General features: G+C 44.5%; 1 protein-coding gene across 1 annotated transcript in view; it reads right to left on the bottom strand.

The window, feature by feature from the left end:
• LOC115083383 (chloride channel protein D-like) overlaps positions 1–18,969 on the bottom strand; it is a 472,614-nt gene that overhangs the window by 371,714 nt on the left and 81,931 nt on the right. The window lies entirely within an intron of this gene.

The following is an 18,969-nucleotide window of genomic DNA, read 5'->3' as shown; positions in this document are numbered from 1 at the left end:
TCTTCTCTTGTGTTTCTTTCTACAGGTCTGGGAAAATCACAATTCTCTGAACCATAAACAGGTTCCTAAAGAACAAGTGTTTCACAGTATTCAAGCCTTGTTCAAAAATCAAAAGTTGCAAGCAATCTAGCTCTCAAAGGCCTTTCCTGTAAAGTTTTTTCCAAGAAACTATTTAAATCTAAACTCTCCTTGGAAACTTGAGCATCATGTCAAGACTCTTCTTGGATCTCTCCACTCCTCTTTAATGACAAATATTAGACCTTTCAAATAGATGGCAATGCTTCAAGTGGAATTTTAAGAATCTTCTTCAAATAAGTTTTATAGGTCTCAAGGGGGACCCCTACAGAGAAAGTCTGTGGACAACAACTCCTGTCCTCCTCCCCTCTGCTAATCCACAGCAATTTCAGAGCATCTGAAATCAAAAGATCCCAGGGGACATTTTGAATCCTTACTAGTTTTAAGTATTGGGCGGTGTTTGTTGTGCCTGCTGGTTTGCAATATTTGACTGTTGGATATTCTTCTATTTGTTAGCTGTTTTGAAATATTCTTTATATTAGCATGGTTTTGCTTCTATTGAAGATTTATATTTCCTGATTTTATTATCTGAAGTTTTATGAGGATTTGTAATGTTTCTGCTTTTCCATCATTGCACTCATGCATAGTTGAGCTTTGGTTTTCAGTTCAGTTTTTGTCTCCACGCTTGTATTTCTATTTTATGGTCACTTTATTCTAAATTTGGTGAGGGTCTGTTTGTCTTTTGCATGTGTTACCGAGGTGACATATTCTGCTAATTTGTATGTTCTGTGCAGGGATCTATAGCAACTTGGCTTTTTCTGTTTTCTTATAGGAGGTGTAATGGTGTTTTAAGGCCTAGTGTAATAATTGCAGTGTTGCTTTTTCATAAGTAGGATTGTTAGTGAAGGAATGCTGGCAGTATTTGCTGTTTTTGTAAGAGAGATTTACTCCAGCTTTCTGAGGGCCAAGCCCATATCTAAAACACATTACAATAGGCCTAATTCCAATTCCAAGGGTCTTTTTTACTTTTTTGCAGAGTTTTCTAGTTGGCACCACAGCAGTGCATGTATATATAATATACATGTTGTAAGTGATATTTTTACCTAAAAAGACTGTACTCTGAAAGGTGAATTTTAAAACCTGATGTGAGCATAATTAGGGGATGCGTGAATATGTTGGGCTGGCATGCATTGAGCGGATTTTAAAAGCCACCGGAATACGCGCGTACTTGTACACAAATAAAAAGTTTCCAAAAAGAGGCAGGGCATGGGTGTGGTCTGGGCAGGGCAGGGCATGAGCATTCCGGGATTTTACCATGAAATTTGCATGTACATACTAACTAGTAATTGCAGTGGCTATTTTCTAAGTCAACTTGATTAATAGCAGGTAATGGACTTCTCCTCCAAAAACTTATCCAAACCTTTTTACCCAGTTACACTAAGTGCACTAACTACATCCCCTGGCAACAAATTCCAGAGTTTAACTGTGCATTGAGTGAAAAAGAATTTTCTCCGATTAGTTTTAAATGTGCTACATGCTAATTTCATGAAGTGCCCCCTAATCCTTCTATTATTCAAAAGAGTAAATAACCAATTCACATTTACCCGTTCTAGACCTCATAATTTTAAAAACCTCTATCATATCCCCCCTCAGCCGTCTTATCTCCAAGCTGAACAACCCTAACCTCTTCAGTCTTTCCTCATAGGGGAGCTGTTCCATCCCCTTTATCATTTTGGTCGCCCTTCTCTGTACCTTCTTCATTGCAACTATATCTTTTTTGAAATGTGGCGACCAGAATTGTACACAGTATTCAAGGTGTGGTCTCACCATGGAGTGATACAGAGGCATTATGACATTTTCCGTTTTGATACCCATTCCCTTCCTAATAATTCCTAACATTGTTTGCTTTTTTGACTGCTGCAGCACACTGAGCCAATGATTTTAATGTATTATCCACTATGACGCCTAGATCTCTTTCCTGGGTGGTAGCTCCTAATATGGAACCTAATATCATGTGACTACAACATGGGTTATTTTTCCTTATATGCATCACATTGCACTTATCCACATTAAAATTCATCTGTCATTTCAATGCCCAATTTTCCAGTCTCACAAGCTCCTCCTGCAATTTATTACAACCTGCTTGTGATTTAACTACTCTGAATAATTTTGTATCATCTGATTACCTCATTCGTATTTCTTTCCAGATCATTTATAAAGCACGGATCCTAGCACAGATCCTTGAGGTACTCCACTGTTTACCCTTTTCCACTGAGAAAATTGTCCATTTAATCCTACTCTCTGTTTCCTGATTTGTAACCAGTTTGTAATCCACGAAAGGACATCACCACCTATCCCATGACTTTTTACTTTTCTTAGAAGCCTCTCATGAGGAACATTGTCAAATGCCTTCTGAAAATCCAAATACTTTACATTTACCGGTTCACCTTTATCTACATGTTTATTAAACCCTTCAAAAAAAGTGAAGCAGATTTGTGAGGCAAGATTTGCCTTGGATAAAGCCATCTTGACTATGTTCCATTAACCATGTCTTTCTAAATGTTCTGTGATTTTGATCTTTAGAACACTTTTCACCATTTTTCCTGGCACTGAAATCTGGCTAACTGGTCTGTAGTTTCCTGGGGTTATATTAGGCACCCTCCACTCTTCAGGTTCAATGGATTATTTTAATGATAGGTTACTAATTTTAACTAATAGATCAGAAATTTCATTTTTTAGTTCCTTCAGAACCCTGCGGTGTATACCATCTGTTCCAGGTGATTTACTATTCTTCGATTTGTCAATCAGGCCTACCATATCTTCTAGGTTCACCATGATTTGGTTCAGTTCATCTGAATCATTACCCATGAAAACCTTCTCTGGAACAGTTAGGGATGTGCATTCGGTTTGAACGAATGCACAATCCACAACATATAGGTCCCTATTCATTGCATTTGTGGGGGTCCCGAAACGTATGATGAACCCCCACGAATGCAACGTATCATTAACAAATAAAACCCTCACAAGATGGCACCGGTCGTCCATTGCTCCTACCATGTGACAGGGGCCGAACAATGGCACCGGTAGCCCCTGTGACATAGTAAGGGCAAAGGCTATCAGCACCATTTTGAATACCAGCAGCCAATGGCCCGAGTGCAGAAGATCACTCCAGGACCCCTGCTGGACCACCAGGGACTTTTGGCAAGTCTTGGGGGGGTCAGGAGGGTGGGGGGTTGTAGTTAATTAAATTTAAAGGGTTGGGATGGGGGGGTTCAACTTTAATGGGAAACGAATACCATATGTAACTAATGGACGAATCGAGGTCCCCCAGAAATGGATGCAACGGATTTGGGTCCTGACGAATACGAATACCGATTCGGACAAATCCGACCCTGCTGCACATCCCTAGGAACGGATATCTCCCCAACATCCTCTTCAGTAAACACCGAAGCAAAGAAATAATTTAATCTTTCCACGATGGCCCTATCTTCTCTAAGTGCCCCTTTAACCTCTCGATCATCTAACAGTCCTACTGACTCCCTCGCATGCTTTCTGCTTCAGATATATTTTTAAAAGTTTTTACTGTGAGTTTTTGCCTCTACAACCACTTCTTTTCAAATTCTTTCTTAGCCTGTCTTATCAATATCTTACTTTTAACTTGCCAACGCTTATGCTTTATCCTGTTTTCTTCTGTTGGATCCTTCTTCCAATTTTTGAATGAAGATCTTTTGGCTAAAATAGCTTCTGTCACCTCACCTTTTAACCATACCGGTAATCGTTTTGCCTTCCTTCCACCTTTCTTAATGTGTGGAATACATCTGGACTGTGCTTCTAGGATGGTATTTTTAACAATGTTCATGCCTCTTGCACACTTTTTACCTTTCTAGGTGCTCCTTTCAGTTTTTTTCTAACTATTTTTCTCATTTTATCAAAGTTTCCCGTTTGAAAATTTAACACTAGAGCCGTGGATTTATTTACTGTCTCCTTCCTGTCATAAAAAATATACAAATTTGATCATATTATGATCACTATTACCAAGTGGCCCCACCACTGTTACCTCTCTCGCCAAATCCTGTGCTCCACTGAGAATTAGATCTAAAATTTCCCCCTCTCTCGTGGGTTCCTGAACCAATTGCTCCATAAAACTTTCATTTATTCCATCCAGGAACTTTATCTCTCTAGAATTTCCTGATGTTACATTTACCCAATCAATGTAAACAATCAATGTAAACAACAACAAAATCCTCCACACTAACCAGTACGGATTCAGGAAATCCCGTAACACTGAATCCCTCTTAATCACACTAACAGACACCATTCTCATGAATCTAGACAAAAAACAACCTTGTCTTCTCATTCTCCTCAACCTCTCTGCAGCTTTCGACACGGTGAACCATACTTTTCTCTTAGATCGGTTATCGGACATTGGTATCAAAGGCACCGCCCTTAGCTGGTTCAGGTCGTTCCTTCAAAACAGGACATACAAGGTCAAAATTAACAACAAAGAGTCCCAACCCGTCTGCTCTACTTTGGGTGTACCTCAAGGCTCTCCTTATCCCCAACCCTCTTCAACATATACCTGCTCCCTCTCTGCCAACTCCTCTCCAATCTAAATCTTATCTTTTACCTATATGCAGACGATGTACAAATCCTTCTACCGATCACAGAATCAGTAAACAAAACTCTTGCTTTCTGGGATACCTGCCTTGAGTCTATAAACAGCCTTCTATCAAGCCTCAACTTGATCCTGAACACTAACAAAACTGAACTCCTACTCATCTCGCATGACGGAAATATCTCACGGCCCAACCTACATTCCACAACCCTCCCCACCTTCTCCCTCCAAGTCAGAAACTTAGGAGTCATCTTCGATAAACAACTGAGCTTCAAAAGTTTCATAAACAACACGACTAAGGACTGTTTTTTCAAACTTCAAATACTGAAACGATTGAGACCTCTCCTTCACTTCCACGACTTCCGTTCTGTTTTCCAGGCAATCATCTTCTCAAAAGTAGATTACTGTAACTCTCTTTTGATCGGCCTACCTGCAGTATCCATCAAACCACTACAGATGCTGCAAAATGCAGCAGCCACAATTCTTACCAGGACTAAAAAAAGTGACCACATTACTCCCATCTTGAAGAACCTCCACTGGCTCCCGATCAAATACAGAATCTGGTACAAAGTTCTCACCATTACTCACAAAGCTCTACACAATATCACCCCACTAGAACTCATGATCCCTCTCCGACCTCACTTACCATCCAGGCCGGTAAGAGCAGCATATAAGGACACCCTCATGGTCCCCCTTTAAAAACTTTATTAATTAAGAGAGCCATCTCAGCCTCTGGACCAATACATTGGAATTCTCTTCCACCAGATGTCAGGCTGGAACATTGCCCGGTCACATTTAAGAAAAGACTCAAAACCTGGCTGTTCAAGCAGGCCTTTGCTGAATCATACGCCAGATGATCTTAAATCAACTCTATCACCAGTAACTCATTGACTCTTGCCTGCTTTCTCTCGATTCAGTCAAATGCTGTATGTCCTACTTTAGCCCCAATTCCCAAGGCCCTTTGCCAATACCATGGTCTTAACCTAACCATTCTCTACCAGCCATGTATCATAGTTCGATATATATATACCCTGGTTTGTTTCAACAGTTTCATGATCCTAGTTCTGTATTCCTCTGTTTTATGTAATTGCACTATTTGAGGCACTGTTATTGTTATTATGTAAACCGTTTTGATTTGTAACCTGTTACAAGAAATTCGGTATATAAAACTGTTAAATAAATAAATAAAAAATAAATAAATAAATAAATAAATATTGGGGTAATTGAAATCATCCATTATTACTGTACTACCTATTTGGTTAGCTTTCCTAATTTCTCTTAGCATTTGACTGTCCGTTTCACCATCTTGGCCAGGTGGATGGTAGTATACTCCTATCAGTATACTCTTCCCCAACACATAAGGGATTTCTACCCATAAATATTCCATTGTGCATTTAGTCTCATGCAGGATCTTTATCCTGTTGGACTCTATGCCATCCCGGACATAAAGCACCACCCCGCCTCCCAGATGCTACATTGCTTCTGTTCCTGCCTTGCTGTGTCCCTGTCTTGTCCAGCCTTGTCTCACTGTGCACCTGCTCTGTCCAGCCTTATCTCTCCATCCAGCCTTGTTTCCTTATCCTCCCTTGCCTTGCTTTCCAGTCAGCCTTCCTTGGACTGACCTTTTTTTGTTGACCCGGAATGACTTTTGCCCTGTCTGTACCTTTTCTGCACCTGCCTTGACCTCTGCCTGAATTCCAACTCTGTTTGATCTCTGCCTGCCCTAACCCTTGTCTGGACACTGTACCTGTTTGTACACTGCCAACCCCAACTCCTGTGTAGTCTCACTTTGCCTTGTGATGTTATTAGTTGCCGCTTGCTAGGGCCAGGTCCATGCTTGCACGAACCAGGCTACATCAACCTAGCAGTGGCCCAAGGGCTCACAACCCCCAGAGCATGACATGGGAATAACCAGCCTAGGGGTTACAATAGGTGAGATTGTTATTATTTGAGTTCTGGCAGTTAGTGCTGTTTTGGTATGAGAGATTTACTATAATGTAATTGTAATTCAGTTTACTCATAGCTTTGAGTGCCAAGCCCACACCCAATATGCGTTGCAATATGCTTAATCAAATTAACAAGGGGAGTGTAGAGCAAATCACAGCCCTTACAAATTCCGAGATATTTCACTTCTTTATTCCAATGAAAACTCCTCTATTTTGAAAAATGTGCAGAGTAGTACATTTAAAAGTTGTCCCCCGACACGGACCCCATGTTTCGTCACAAAGGCTGTGTCAGGAGGACAGCATAATGGAATTCGTACACTAAAAAACACAAGACACATAATCAGGTAAGGACCGAATACAATTCGATACAGCAAGCAAGTCACAATGATTATATACCTTTTAAAATGACAATGTATAAGGAGTTTGTTTCAGAGACTATCACAGGATGATTTAAAGATGCCAGATAATGGTGCCAAAAGATAACCAATCAGTATACCTCAAGGAATGCATAAGATAGCCAATTGGAGTAAATGATGATGTCAGGGTTTAAACAAAAATCTAAAAGGAGAGCTGACTATGGACAAGTGTCAAAGAGAAAGGCATTAAAACAAGAAAAGCAAAACATAATTTATTTATTTATTTATTTAGGGTTTTTATATACCGACATTCTCGATATAAATATCAAATGTCATTGACATTATAATACGCAGGAGTTGATGCAAAAATACCACTGTTTATAATTAAAGCCCTAAAGTTGCACATCAATGTTATTAACCATCCCTGAAGATTTTACCCATACCAAATCAGATTTTAACTACAGTGAAAAAATTAGAGAACAATATCACCATGGAGGGAAAGCCAATTCATGGTGTTATTATCAGGACCCCCTAAGAGGAACCCAAATATTATACAAGCCATATAACTGATTATAGAGCGAAAAGTATCCAGAGTTATGTAAAATGTACCCATTCAATTTCATGGTTTAGCCCTTGTGGGGATAGACGTTGGAGGGTATAAATCCATTTCTGTTCCCTACGAGTCAGTATCTCAAAGAAGTTGCCATCCCTTGATGACAAAAAATTTTAGGTCATTGATGGAATGTGAGACAGACAGCCAATGTGAAACCAACAAGGCTTCCTCTCAAAGTGCCCGAATACATGAGTGATGTTCTATAATAGGTGTTTTAATTGCCGTGTGCTTTTACCAACATACAAATTATGGGAGGGGGAAAGTGACTATATAGATAAATGTCTGCAGATAGACATATCCTTGAAAATGTAAGAGTATATTCGGTATTTGTACTCAAGTGAGGAAAAGAGGATAGTGAGAGAGAATGTGCACATACTGAGCAATTACCACATGGATGGTGACCCTGAGGCGGAAGTCAGGCACGGTTGGAAATCGTAATTCAGAGTGAATCTTAGCGGGCAGCTACTGACTTCATGTAGTGATAGCATAGGCCAATAATGTCTTATGATGGAACTAATCTCTTTTGCCCGTGCAGAGAAAGGTAAAATATAATTAAAATGATCACTTGACATTTGTGATTGAGGATGCAGAAGCAAATCATGGCCAATATACAATTTCTCTTTAAATACATATTTCAATACGGGTACCCTCGCTCTATGAACCATTACATCATCTGCTTAGCTTGACCTAAATATTCCTTTTTGGATGAACAAAGCAGCTGTAGCTGAGAGAACTGGCCAATCGGGATATTGATTCTTAAAGAATAAGGATGATGACTATTAAAAGATAGTAACGTATTACGGTCAATATTTTTACGGATGATTGAGGTAATAAAGCCATCATGGTCATTGACTTTGCACGCTGAAGTGAACACCACCAAAAAAGGCAACCATCCAGGTCAGGAGTTTCAGGTCACGGGAGCTCAATAGCTCAAAAGGAGCCTTCATCAGCTGAGCCAAGACCATGTTGAGGTCCCAAGACACAGTGGGAGGCTTCAGAGGAGGTTTGAACTGAAGCAGGACTCGCATGAAGTGACCCACCAAAGGTTGCATGGAGATGGGTGAGCCATCCACACCCTGATGGTAAGCTCCAGTTGCGCTCAAGTGCACCCTAATGAAGTTGGTTTTAAAACCAGCTTCCAAGAGGTAGAAGAGGTAATCAAGCAGCATGTGAATGGAGCAAGTGAAAGGATCTAGGCCAGGTTGTTCACACCACACTTAAAACCTCTTCCACTTCAGCCCCTAAGACTTCCTAGTGGAAGGCTTTCTGGAATCTACCAGGACCCGAGAAACCTCATCTGAGAGGTCAAGCGAGTCGCAGAATCAGCCTCTCAACATCCAGGCTGTGAGAGACAGGGCCCAGAGGTTGGGCTGTCACAACCTTCCCTGATACTGAGTAATGAGATTTGGGGAGGTCCCCAGGCAGTCGGTTCCCAAAGGGAAGATCCCGCAGGAGCGGGAACCAGACCCTCCTTGGCCAATGTGGGGCCACTAGGATCATGGTCCCCCAGTCCTGGTGAAGCATCAAGAGAGTCTTCATCACTAGCGGGATCAGAGGATACGCATACAGAAGGCCCTGGCCCCAGCTGCGGGCAAAAGCATCTGAGGCTGGACACTCCACTCGATACAGAGAGCAGAACTGAGTCACCTTGCTGTCGCAGGGGGATGCAAACAGATCCACATCCAGGGTGCCCCAGAGATGGAAGATCCAGTTCGCAACTCACTGGTTCAGGGACCACTCACAGGGCTGGAATGCTCAACTGAGCCAGTCCACTATCACGTTGTCCGTTCCTGCCAGGTACATGGCTCGGAGCACCATTCCTTGGGACAATGCCCAGGACCAGATCTGTACCACCTCTAAACACAGGAGGAATGATCTTGTGCCCCCTTGCTTGTTGATGTACCACTTCATGACCTGGTTGCCAGTCTGGATCAGGACTATTCTGCCAGCCAACCGATCCCTGAAAGTCCAAAGGGTATACCTGATCGCTCAGAGCTCCAGGAATTTGATCTGGCATTGTGCTTCCTGGGCAGACCACAGGCCTTGAGTGTGGAGCCCCTCCATATGGGCTACCCACCCCAGATGGGAGGCATCTGTGATGAGCACAGCCTGCACATGGGGGAGACTGAAATGGCACCACGTGCTCCAGGTCAGAGAGGGTCCCCACCACGATAGAGAGTCTCGGAGAGACTGCGTAACCTGGATGCAGACCCCGAGGTTCTGAATGACCTGACGCTACTGAGACCTCAGAGTCCATTGGGGCCTATACATATGCAACTGGGCAAGGAGCGTAACATGGACGGTAGCAGCCATGTACCCAAGCAGCTTCAACATCTGCCTAGCAGAGACTAGCTGGCTCCGCTGCACTCCTCCCACCAGGGATGCTAAAGACAGTGCCATGCTGTGGGGTAGAAAGGCCTTTGCCTATGTTGTGTCCCACAGGGCTCCAAAAAAGTCCAGCCACATCGACAGGCTCAGGTGAGACTTCAGACAGTTGAAAATGAATCCCAAAGACTCCAGCACCCGGATGGCTAAGCACAGGGAACGTGTTGCCCCACCTGGGTAGTGCTGTTGACTAACCAATCGTCCATGTAGGGGAAAACCTACACTCCTCACCTGCATAGGTATGCCACCACCATGACCAGACACTTGATAAAAACCCGTGGTGCACCCAGTACTGAAAATGGATTTCGCCCATCACAAATTGAGATACTTCCCGTGACCTCGGAAGATCTCGATGTGGGTTTAAGCGTCTTAAGTCAAGGGAGCATAACCAGTCCCCTTTTTGCATGACAGGAATCAGGGTGCCCAGAGATACCATCTTGAACCTTTCTCTTTTTAGAAACCTGTTCATGACCCCCAGATCCAGGATGGGAGGAGGCCCCCAGTTTTCTTTTGTCAGAAAATACCGGGGACAGGCTCAACCACCCTGGCTGTTAGTAGGGCACAGAGCTCCTGCAAGAGGGTCTCCTAGCACAATGATTGCCCCCAAAAAGGGCTCAATGGAGAATCTGGTGGGACATCCAACAGAGTCAGCCAATTCCTTGCTGCACTATGGACTGAATCCACTTGCCTAGGTGATCCCTGGCCAACAATCCATGAAGAATCGTAGCTGACCTATGATGGCATGGGAACAGATGGCTGGATTCTGCTTACACCCCACCAGTCAAAACCTCATAGCGGGGCTCGGCTAGGGAGCTGGCTGTAGCTTGGGTGTTTGATGCTGCCTGGAATGGTCCTGAGAGCTCACTCTCTGCTGGCGGAAGCAAGACACAGGTGGGTAATACTTCCCCTGATGACAGAAGGATCGTCAACGCGACAAGGACAAGCAGTCCTTGTCGCGTTGACGTCCTGGTCGAGGATGGCAGGTTAGAGGTACTAATGGAAAGATGCTGGAGGGTCTCATGGTGGTCACGTAACTGAGCCACCACATCCATTTCCTTATCGCCAAAAAGGTTTTTGCCAGTACACAGCAAGCTGGTGAGCCTCTCCTGCACCTCCAGCCGGAAGTCTGAGGCCCAGAGCCAAGCCATCCTGTGGGCACCAATCCCAGAAGCTCAACACTTGTCTCTATCTCAAAGACATTGTATGTGAAGCGTACTTCTTGCTTCCCGCATTCAAGGCCCTGATGCATGACCGCCAATAGATCATCCTACTGCTGTTAGGGCAGATAGTCGGCCACCTCCTGCACCTGTTTCCAGAGGTTACGGGAGTACCAAGTCATATAGATCTGATAGGAAGCTATTCAGGTTATCAGCATGCTGCCCTGAAAGACTTTCCTATCCAGTGCATCCAACGCCCTGTGTTTCCTCTCCAGGGAAGCTGAGGCATGGGTCCAGGACCGCTTGGCCTTTTTTAGTGCAGATTCAACCACCACCAATTGGTGAGGGAGCTGATACTTTTCAAAATCAGTGGCATGCAAGACCAGGTACACCCCATCTGCCTTCCTAGTCACAGGATAAACCATGAGGAGGTGCTCCCAGATGCTGAGGAGCAGCTCCTTGATGTTATGGATTGGAACAGCCACAACCCACTTTGGGGTATCCACAAACTGGAAGACCTCTATCGTTTTGTGCCTAGTGTCCTCCTCCGTCATCAGCTGGAACAGAATGGCTTCGGCCATGGCCACAGAAAAACCTGCAAAGGTTTTGCATTAAAAGCCCTATCCTCCAGGATGCGGAGCTGCCGCAGGTTCTATTCCTGCTTTGGCAAAATTGGAAAGGAGGCTGAAAGTAAGTACTAGTCAAGCTTTGCTGGGCAGACTAGATGGGCCGATTGGTCTTTTTCTGCCGTCATTTCTATGTTAAGTCCTCAGGCTGGGACATCCGCCCTTCCTCCGGGGAGACGTGTCCGAGGAAAGGCCCTTGAAATCCTCCAAGGAAGAATCGGAGGTGTCATCATCCCAGGGGTCCTCACTAAACTGAGCCGGGGACGCAGGCCCGGGCATGCCTCGAGGTCTAGGTATCGCGGGCACCAACACCACCAACGGCACAGACAGCCCCTATGGACCCGTGAGCAAATCCAGAACGGCCATCGATGGCCCCCGGGGAACCAGAGCAAGCTGAAAAGGGAGGATGCCGAAAAGAACATCGAGGCGCTCCGTGGCTTCCTTTAGGGAGCCCATGGTCACCGGGGCCGGCAGCGGCACAGGCTCGATGCCCCGCAGGGCTCGATCCACCACCGACTGCACCCTACGCTCCATAGAAACATAGAAGTGATGGCAGAAAAGGACATAATGGCCCATCTAGTCTGCCCAGCAAGCTCCCATAGTTATCAGTTTCCCATACTTATCAGTTACTCAGACCGCCAATCTTGTTGGTTTCTGTTTGAGTCCAATTTCCTTTCACCCCCTGCTGTTGAAGCAGAGAGCAATGTTGCAGTTGCATCAGAAGTGTAATATCAGGCTTTTTGGTTAAGGGTAGTAACCGCTGCATCAAGCAAGTTACCCCCATGCTCTTGTTGGCTACTGTTTGAGTTCAATTTCCTTTCACCCCTGCAGTTGAAGCAGGGAGCAATATTGGAGTTGCATCAGAAGTGTAGTATCAGGCTTTTTGGTTAAGGGTAGTAACTGCTGCATCAAGCGAGTTAACCCCATGCTTATTTGTTTTTTCAGATTGTACAATACCGTGTCCTTGTTGGTTGTTGTCTGAATCCAATTCCTCTTTTCCCTCTGCCATTGAAGCAGTGAGCAGTGATGGAGTTGTATCAACAGAATGAAGGCTTATTTGTTAAGGATAGTATCTGCCACACCAGCAAGTTACCCCCATGCCTCTTACTACATTCCCCTCCCCCTTGCCTTTAGGGATCCACAGTGTTTATCCCATGCTCTTTTGAAATATTTCACCATTTTTATCTTTACCACCACCTCCGGAAGGGTATTCCAGGCGTCCACCCCCTCTCTGTGAAGAAATATTTCCTGACATTAGTTCTGAGTTGTCCTCCCTAGAGTTTCATTTTGTGATCCCAAGTTCTATTGGCTTCTTTCCAGAAGAAAAGGTTTGTTGTTGTTGATTGTGCATCATTAAAACCTTTCAAGTATCTGAAGGTCTGTATCATATCTCCTCCTCTCCTCCAAAGTATACATATTTAGGTCCTTCAACCTCTCCTCATAAGTCATTTGATGGAGACCCCCCCCCCCCCCCCCATTTGGGTCGCCCTTCTCTGGACTGCCTCCAACCTATCTCTGTCCATTTTGAGATACAGTCTCCAGAATTGAACACAGTACTCCAGGTGAAGCCTCAACAAGGACCTGTACTCGGGGATTATCAATTCCTTTTTCTTACTAGATATTCCTCTCTCTATGCATCCCAGCATTCTTCTAACTTTAGCTATCGCCTTGTTACATTGCTTCGCCATCTTTAGATTGCTAGATACTATCACCCCAAGGTCTCTCTCATGTTCCATGCACAGCAGTGCTTCACCCCCCTTCGCATACAGTTCTTTTGGATTACTGCATCCCAGATGCATGACTTTACACTTCTTGGCATTAAATCCCAGTTGCCATATCTTCAGCCACCTTCAAGCTTCCTTAAATCATGTCTCATTCTCTCCACTCCTTTTGGTGTGTCCACTGTGTTTCAGATCTTAGTATCATCTACAAATAGACAAACTTTACCTTCTATCCCTTCCACAATGTCGCTCACAAAGACGTTGAACAGAACTAGTTCCAAAACTGATCCCTGCAGCACTCCACTTAACACTGTTTGCTCTTCAGAGTAGGTTCCATTTACCATCACCCACTGTCTTCTATCCATCAACCAGTTTATAATCCATCTCGGTGCTCACTCCCAAACTTCTCATTTCACTCATGAGTCTTCTATGCAGGATTGTATCAAAGGCTGTACTAAAATCCTCATAAATCACATTGAGCGCTCTTCCCTGATCCAATTCTCTAGTCACCCAATCAAAAAAATCAATCACATTCATCTGACAGGACCTTCCCCTGTCTCGGATTGAGCAACCCACCAGATTGTAGGTAGTTCTCTATGCTTTCTTTCAGCAGAGTCTCCATTAATTTTCCCACCACCGAGATGAGGCTAAAGGCCTGTGATTTCCAGTCTCCTCTCTGCTCCCATTCTTGTAATGCAGAACCACCACCTCTCTTCTCCAGTCGCTTGGTACCACTCCCGTTTCCAGGGATCTATTGAACAGGTCACTCAGCAAACCCACCAGCACATCTCTGCGCTCCCTTAGTATCCTAGGATGAATCTCCTCAGGCCCCATGGCTTTGTCCACTTTCAGTTTTCCCAGCTGTTCCCATACATTGTCTTCTGTAAATGGGATTTCTTCAAATCCGCCCCCATCCACAGCCTTGTTAACCAGCAACAGTATTCTCCAGGGTCTTCCTTAGTGAACACCGAACTGAAGTATTTGTTTAATATTTTCGCCTTTTCTTCATCTCTTTCCACATATTGATCCTCTTCACCTTTCAATTTCACTATACCACTTCAGATCTTTCTCTGATGTATCTCAAAAAAGTATTGTCACTTCTCTTTACCTCTTTGGCAATCCATTCTTCTGCCAGATGTTTTGCTCTCCTGATTATTTTCTTCATCTCTTTCAGTTTAACCAGATATTCTTCCCTGTGTTCCTCTCTTTGGGATCTTTTATATTTCTTGAACACTGTTCTTTTATTTTTATTTTATCAGACACCTCTTTTGAGAACCAGATAGTTTTCTTATTTCACTTGCTTTTGTTTACTTTTCTAACATAAAGATTAGCTCCTCCTCGAAGGTTGCAGATGTTAGAACCAGCTGCGCTGGAGGAGGGCTGGCATGATCCTCTTTGGAGCCTAGAGGGAGGTCAGTACCTGGCCCTGGAATCGGTAGGGACTGCCCCATAGCCCCGGCATTGATGGAGGGCATAACCTCCTCACCTCAGGGACGCTTCAGGGGCATCACAGCAAGAACTGGTGCTATCCTGAGCCCTGCTCCATGAGCCAACCAATGTCGGTATTTTCTTGACTTCCTATGGTGCTCGGCCCTGTCTTTCCCCATTGCCAAGATGGAAGTTGAAGATCCAGACATCCTCGATCTAGAAGAGACCAAAGAGGCTCAATTCCCAGCCCCCAGCTCCTTCAGGATCACTGGGGGAGGGGGAGGGAAGGATCAGTGCCTATCATTCCCCCAGTTATTGTGTGTCAAGGACACCGATGCTGATGTCAAAGGCTCGGACCTAACAGCTTCTCCATCTTGTCAAGGCAGGCCCGCTGGCCTTGGGGTTCATCTGGTCACAGAGGCGACACCCCTGAATGTCATGCGATGCCCTCAGGCAAAGAATGCATACCTCGTGTGGATCTGTAATCGACATAGTCCGAGGACACTGGGGGCACCAACGAAAACCCAAGGCCATGACAAAAAAATAAGGCCGGCAAAGGGACGATGGCCTGCAGGCCCCGAAGAACACCGCTATAGGAAACCGACCGCGAACGCGAACGTACCGTGCTGCAAGACTGACCAAGGCCAGCTGGAACAGAGTGGGACCTGGTGCAGGAACAAGGCACAAAGTAGCTGAAAATTGGATACGTTTTCCAGAAAAAGATCATAAGCTCCAAGACTGCAAGATGACATTTCCACCGAAAAAAAGAGACTAAGAGGGACCCTGGATGGATGTGTGGATTAGGGCATGCTGAGCATGCTCAGTGTGCCAGTCAAAGTTATAGTAACTTTGACTGGCACACTGAGCACACTGAGTTATAGTAACTTTGACAGAAGTTTTCCATGCTGGGCTGCTTCTGATGATGTCACCCATGTGGGAGGACTTCCATCCTGCTTGTCCTAGGAGAATGTATGATGCTAGGTATAGAGAGATACATTGATACATAGCATTATCCAGTTGTGGTACATCGTATAAATATTGCAGATATCAATATTGAAGGAACTATTGACAGCAATGCTGGCAGCTTATGCTTTTAGCTTTGTTGTCAGACCAACTCATAGAAACATAGAAATGACGGCAGAAGAAGACCAAACAGCCCATCCAGTCTGCCCAGAAAGCTTTCATACTTATTTTTCTCATACTTATCTGTTACTCTGACCGCTGAGGTCTGGGCCCTTATTGGTAACTTTTTGGTTCTAATTTCCTTCCACACCCGCCATTGATGTAGAGAGCAGTGCTGGAGCTGCATCAAAGTGAAGTATCAAGCCTAATTGGTTAGGGGTAGTAACCGCCGCAATAAGCAAGCTACTCCCACGCTTATTTGTTTACCCAGCCTGTGCAATTTAGTCCTTGTTGGTTGTCTGAATATAAATCCTCTTTTCTTCATTCCCACCTGCCATTGAAGCAGTGAGCTGCACTGTATATGTATTCAAAGTGAAATATCAGGCTTAATTGGTTTGGGGTAGTAACTGCCGCAATAAGCAAGCTACTCCCATGCTTATTTGTTTACCCAGACTATGCAATTCAGTCCTTGTTGGTAGTTGTCTGACTGTAAATCCTCTTATCTTCATTCCCCCCTGCCATTGAAGCAGAGAGCTACACTGGATATGCATTGAAAGTGAAGTATCAGGCTTATTTAGTTTGGAGTAGTAACCGCCGCAACAAGCAAGCTACTCCCATGCTTATTTGTGAATGCAAATCCTTTTTTCCACATTTCCTCTTGCCGTTGAAGCATAGAGCAATGTTGGAGTTGCATTAACTGTTTCTATGTTTATTGAATAAGGGTATTAATCACCACCAGGTAGTAGCCGACATTTTCGCAAGCCTCCCCCATGCCTCTTCTCTTCATTCACATCCTCCGGATGGGCATTCCAGGCATCTACCACCCTCTCCGAGAAGAAATACTTCCTGATATTGGTTCTGAGTCTTCCTCCCTGGAGTTTTAAATCATGACCCCTGGTTCTGCTGATTTGTTTCCAATGGAAAAGGTTTGTCTTTGACTTTGGATCATTAAAATCTTTCAAGTATCTGAAAGTCTGTATCGGGAAGCCACCAGCAGTGGTATGAAAGTACCATGATCCTGACAACCAAAGGGGTTTGGGAGATTGCCAGGTGGATAGGAGGGTGTGATCTGGGGAGAAAGGGAAAGGAGACTGAGGAGGGGCCTGATATAAGTATTTTTTAACAAGGGGGAGGGTGGGAGATGGAGAACAATCAACCCCATAACACTTTACCCTTTTAGGCAATGTTTGTAGGGATTTGGGAGTAGGGGAACCTGGGTTGGAAGCCTCCATTTTTATGACATTGGGGTGGGTGTCAGGGAATTAGGTTGCCAAGCTGTGAGGCTCTTTTGTTTTTTTTAACATGAGATTGACACTTAACCAACTATATCCTTCTGAATAAAGCCAGCTAAGCTTAAAATTATCCAGCTCCACTCCACTCCAGAATGCTACCATCACGCTCCTAATTTATTTGACTAAATTTTAGCCAGATAAAGACTTAGCTGGCTAAAATTTATCCAAAGTGCCGCCAATATTCAAACAATGGCATTTATTAGGGATGTGAATCGTTTTAGGACGATTAAAATTATCGTCCGATAATTTTAATATCGTCTTAAACCGTTATGGAACACAATACAATACAGATTCTAACGATTTATCGTTATAAATCGTTAGAATCGTGAGCCGGCACACTAAAACCCCCTAAAACCCACCCCCGACCCTTTAAATTAAATCCCCCACCCTCCCGAACCCCCCCCCCAAATAACTTAAATAACCTGCGGGTCCAGCGGCGGTCCGGAACGGCAGCGGTCCGGAACGGGCTCCTGCTCCTGCATCTTGTCGTCTTCGGCCGGCGCCATTTTCCAAAATGGCGCCGAAAAATGGCGGCGGCCATAGACGAAAAAGATTGGACGGCAGGAGGTCCTTCCGGACCCCCGCTGGACTTTTGGCAAGTCTCGTGGGGGTCAGGAGGCCCCCCACAAGCTGGCCAAAAGTTCCTGGAGGTCCAGCGGGGGTCAGGGAGCGATTTCCCGCCGCGAATCGTTTTCGTACGGAAAATGGCGCCGGCCATATGCGTATGGCCGGCGCCATTTTCCGTACGGAAAATGGCGCCGGCAGGAGATCGACTGCAGGAGGTCGTTCAGCGAGGCGCCGGAACCCTCGCCGAAGACGACAAGATGCAGGAGCAGGAGCCCGTTCCGGACCGCTGCCGTTCCGGACCGCCGCTGGACCCGCAGGTTATTTAAGTTATTTGGGGGTGGGGGATTTAATTTAAAGGGTCGGGGGTGGGTTTTAGGGGGTTTTAATGTGCCGGTTTTTCGATTTTTCGATTTTTCAATTTTTTAACGATTTTCACGATTTTTCACGATATTTTACCCCCCCAAACGGCAACAATACGATTCCCTCCCCCTCCCAGCCGAAATCGATCGTTAAGACGATCAAGGACACGATTCACATCCCTAGCATTTATTCATGTAACCCTTTTCTTGAAGGGTGAATAAACATGTGGACAAAGGTGAACCGGTAGATGTGCAATATTTGGATTTTCATAAGGCATTCAACAAAGTCCTTCATGAGAGGCTTCTAAGAAAACTAAAAATTCATGAGATAGGAGGCGATGTCCTCTCGTGGATTACAAACTGGTTAAAAGACAGGAAATAGAGAATAGGATTAAATTGTCTGTTTTCAAGGTGGAAAAGGGTAAACAGTGGAGTGCTTCAGGGATCTGTACTTGAACCGCTGCTTTTTAATATATTTATAAATGATCTAGAAAGTGGTATGACAAATGAGGTGATCTAATTTGCAGATGACACAATTATGAAGAGTATAAATCTCAAACTGATTGTGATAAATTGCAGCAGATCTTATGAGATTGGAAGACTGGACTTCCAATGGCAGATGAAATTTAACGTGGACCAGTACAAAGTGATGCATATAGGGAAAAATAACCCTTGCTATAGTTACACAATGATAGGGGTAGATTTTAAAAGAAGCGCGATCAGCCTACTTTTGCTTGCGCATCAGACTCAAGCAAAAGTACGCTGGA

The sequence above is a fragment of the Rhinatrema bivittatum genome, chromosome 2, assembly GCF_901001135.1.
Source record: "Rhinatrema bivittatum chromosome 2, aRhiBiv1.1, whole genome shotgun sequence".
Taxonomy (NCBI): Eukaryota; Metazoa; Chordata; class Amphibia; order Gymnophiona; family Rhinatrematidae; genus Rhinatrema; species Rhinatrema bivittatum.
The sequence above is the reverse complement of the archived record's forward strand: the minus strand, read 5'-3'. Positions and strand labels throughout refer to the sequence as shown.